Source organism: Topomyia yanbarensis, chromosome 1 (genome assembly GCF_030247195.1).
Source record: "Topomyia yanbarensis strain Yona2022 chromosome 1, ASM3024719v1, whole genome shotgun sequence".
Lineage (NCBI taxonomy): Eukaryota > Metazoa > Arthropoda > Insecta > Diptera > Culicidae > Topomyia > Topomyia yanbarensis.
The window spans coordinates 117,866,696-117,871,215 of record NC_080670.1 but is presented as its reverse complement, the minus strand read 5'-3'; the positions used below and the strand labels follow the sequence as shown (position 1 = coordinate 117,871,215).

General features: G+C 41.0%; 1 pseudogene; it reads left to right on the top strand.

Moving 5' to 3' along the window:
* Window positions 1-2,683: 2,683 nt before the first annotated feature.
* Window positions 2,684-4,123, top strand: LOC131675848 (DEAD-box helicase Dbp80-like; annotated as a pseudogene).
* Window positions 4,124-4,520: the final 397 nt, after the last annotated feature.

Below are 4,520 nucleotides of genomic sequence, written 5' to 3'. Positions count from 1 at the left end.
CCTAAGGAGGAAAATTTGGTAAAAACCAAAATTTCTCACGAGGGTGAAAATTTGTTGATAAAAACCAGTCTTTGTACAGGAGGGCACAAATCCTTATTTCATACTATGTTGCGTTTCGGCTTCGCCTCATCAGAAACCGACACTAACACATTGTCGGAATAGATTAGCGCCGGCTTGAAGCAAATCCCTTAAAACTAAAACACACTATGTGTTTCAATCAAACGACTGATCAAACGTGATGTCCCGTTCGAGCAGAAGTTCTGTTTATGCCGATGAGACACAAGTGAAGCCGAAACTTGTCTTGGCTTAGCAGGCCTATGCGAAAGCACTATGCTATATTTCACCCTAAAGCTAAGTATGCACCTCTTGCGAAATGAAATTTCCTATACAAAACCTATGCATAAAAAACGTCGCGAAATGTTCGCGAAAAAAAATTTCGTTTCCATTTCGTAAGCGGTACGCAGCTCTCGCGAAAACGATAACGAAAAATGAAGTTAGCTGAGACACGGTTCGACAAACGATAAGTTTCATAATAGTTCCGCGAGACAGCGCTGCTTTCTATGCGCTGTCACCAAGGCAAACTTTTTCCTTGCGAAATAATGGTCAGCGGTATTATTTCGCACGGAGGCTCGCGAAATTTTGACAGGTTGCAATGAAAAAATATAAGAAAACACAAGATTGGCAATTTTTTGTATTTTTTTCATCGCAACCTGTCAAAATTTCGTGGTTTAGAAATTCAATATTTCGAATTTGAATGGTAAGTTTAAAAATATTACTGGAAGTGATTGTTTCTAGTTTTAAACAATTAAATTTAAATAATTAATATTATTTGCAGCACACCCAAACAAAGCAAATCAGCTCAACTAATCTTGTCTCAATATCCTGGATCTGGCAATCAGCCAACCAACATTAAATCGATACAACCGCAGCAGTACCAACTACTCCAAATCCAGCAACAGCCCCTCAAAAAAGGACCACATAGCAATTACTGCTCAAACGAACAACAGGAGTTTACGAATGATGGACACATCGGAAAACATTTCATCGGCACATTCTGCCTTAAAACATGTGTGCCACTATTTTTGAAAATATCACTGCCTACACAGTGCTCGTGATTCCATTCCAGCAGCAGCAAGCAATCACTATTCGAGTGCTTATCGCCAACATTTCACAGCAAGCTCAGCAGCAGAACCACCTTCAACCACAACATCAGAAAATTAAGATTTCTTCCAGACCATGACCATCATCCTAAAGGTCGGTAGCAATAACGTTCAACCGACGGTACAACCTGGTCAGCAACCGCAATTAGTGCAATAGATCCAACCCAAATGTAGATTTACCAACTGCAAAAAAGATAGCAACAGCACATTCAAACACAGTAGCAGCAGCATACTATACTGTACCATGCGGTGTGCAGGAGGACTTTTTTATTCAGTTGGTGCGGCAAGGTGAGACATTTTTATTACCTTTTTTATTTCGAAAGGATCAGTACCGTGTTTAGTACATTGTAATGTAATACCCTATTCTTCTTTAAAAAGCTCGAGTTTACTCATTTACGGATATTTTTTTATTATGATTTTTTTTCAGATCGAACACCAACAACATAATATCATGGTAATCACCCAGCAAGAGAACGCAGTGATAATGGGCCAACAGAAAACACAACATCAAGATGCTCGGAAAAGACTTTCTCTTTCGGTATGTATTTACTAGTAGCATCCCTTCTCCAAACATTCCTTTGTATATCTAAATGTTCTTATCAATTCACAGAACAAACATAATGGCACGTCATCTTCAATCGGCTAACTGTTTGGAATAAGCGCTCATCATCGGTTTCATGGCAGGGAAGTGAGCAGGCAAAAGAAGGCATCGTTTTTTCCGCAAGGTCGCGCTGGTCAAAATTTCAGCGAATTGCAAGGAATAAACCACCCGAGGGACAGTACCCGTGCTGATTCAGGACGATTTCCCATACTTTGTACCTTGCTATTGAATTTTAATACCCGATCGAAACGATGGCAAGCGCTGCCGATAACTGGGTCAAAAAGACGACGGATCAAGAAATTTCTGCACTCGGTGTTTTTTTTGTTATAACCTATTTTTGAAGCGATCATTGGGATGGGATTTGAATTTTTCTTTTCAATACAAATAGGTTAGCGAACTGAGTACATATCATCAAGGATAAGGATTCAGAGCCGGCGGCTGGCAGTCCAGAGAAAGAGAATGCGGAAAAACCTAGTCCACCGGCAGTAGAACCAAAGCTGCACCTGATGTTTGGAGTTCGGTAGCTACAGAAATTCTGACTCTAGCAGCTCCTGAAGAAAAACAAGCTGCAAGAGAAAATGGAGAAACACCTTCCTCCGCGGAAGATGCAGAGGCATTCAAGTAAGTCGAAATCTGCAGAAAATTTTGATTAGGACATAAGGAACATTGAGAGCCTCTCTTTGTTTACTTTCTCTTTCGATTATGACGTCACTATAACACTGCACTAATTTTCCAGTACATAGCCGATGGTTTTTACTAAAATATTAGGCAAAGAGTTGAGTACTAAATATTGAAACGACCGAGTAACAAACAGAAGAGAAAGACCCCAAAGAGAATCTCATTGTTGCTTACGTCCTATTCTAAATTTTCTCCCGAAATATTTAGTATCAGCTTTAAAATTATCCGTGACTAATCTTTTAGCCCGGCGGATGCAAGTTTGCTAATGAAAGATGTTCACTAAGGTCTAGTAGAATCAAAGCTGGATCTGAAGGTGCAGCGGAAGGATTCTTCTTCGCCGGTTGGTTGGTTAAAACTTTCGAAGTTTTGCACGTGAAGCCGGGATTACTTCAGGGAGTCTATGCGATGGGTTTCAACGCCCTTCCAAGATTCAGGAGATGGCTCTGTTGGCCGGTCCGCCACGGAATATAATCGCCCAGAGTCAGTCGGGAACAGGAAAAACCGCTGCCTTTGTGCTGGCAATGCACAGTTGAGTCCATCAGTTAAAAAACTATCTGCAGGTGATTTGCCTTTCCCCCACGTATGAGCTGGCAATTCAGAAGGGGGAAGTAGCTGCCAAAATGGCAAAGTTTTGTCCGGAAATCAAACTTCCTTACGCCGTTCGCGGTGAGGAGACCGTCAAAGGGGCGAAGCTGACTAATCATATCATCATCGGAACACCCGGCAAGCTAATTGACTGGGGTATAAAGTTCAGGACGTACGATCTAGTTTTTCCTTTTTGTACTGGACGAGGCGGGTGTTATGGTCGGTGTTCTTCTTGGCCACGTACGAGCGCGAGGTGATGGAGTTTGCCGAGTACATCGTACCCAATCCGGTCGTCATTCGGCAGGCGCGGGAGCAAGAATCACTCGATAACATCAAACAGTACTACGTCAAGTTCCGCAACCAGGACGAGAAATTGTGTGATAACCGTCGGACAAGCGATCATTTTCTGTCATATGATGTATAGGACAGTTGTAAACGTCCAAGTAAACTTATTTTCAGAACTGTTAATCGATCGAAACAGGTACGAAAAACGGCCGGTTGGTTGACCTGCAGGATGTCCCAGGATGGTCACTCGGTAGCGGTACTGTCCGGTAATCTAACGGTGGAGCAACGGTTGGAACGAACGTTTTGTCCAGGGGTAAGTTCCACCACTTGATTCTGGCTACAGCACCAGGTTACGGAGAGATTCTTTCGTCTTAGGTATCGACGTCGAACAGGTGACCATTGTCGTCAACTTCGACCTGCCGATGGATTAGCAGGGACGAGCCGATTGCGAAACGTATCTACATCGAATTAGACGCACCGGTAGATTCGGTAAGTGTGACTCATTCTTGTGATCCTATAGATTGTATTTCTTCCCACTTCTTTAACAGAACGGAATCACCATCAACCTAGTGGGCAGTGATCGAAGCATGATGATTTGCAGATCAATCAAAAAACACTTCCGGAAAAAGATTCAGTTGCTAGACGCGGAGAACTCGGACGAAATTGAAAAGATCGCACCGTAAAGTGTTTTCGACCAGCTACTGGTCATACTTGTTTTGATTCTGAATTTATAATTTTATATTTTTTTAATTTACAAATGTAACCAACAGGGTATCGCAAGCTAATAAATTTACAATTACAATTACAATCTCTACCCAGTTCTATCCAAACATTTGAAAAGGGCCTAACCACAAAATGTAACAAATTGAAATTTCATGTTTTCCATTAACAAATATCTACCCGAGCACGTACATAACGCAACATTTGATTATGAAGAATTTTGATAGCGATTTTACAACAATTTATAAAAGGGCCTAATTGATTTTTATGACCGAACTGATTATGAAAAGACCTAACTGATTGAAAAGTGCCTAACTAGCAATACACTCGTTTTAAATGGATTATAACGTATTATTGGATTATGACTGATTGTAAAAGGCTTATAACATCTTTTCCATAATTTATATACAGGGTCAATTTGACCATCAAATTAGAATTCAGTTAATTCGTCTAACTTTCGGTGTAACATCAGACTTGAACAGCATTTTTTG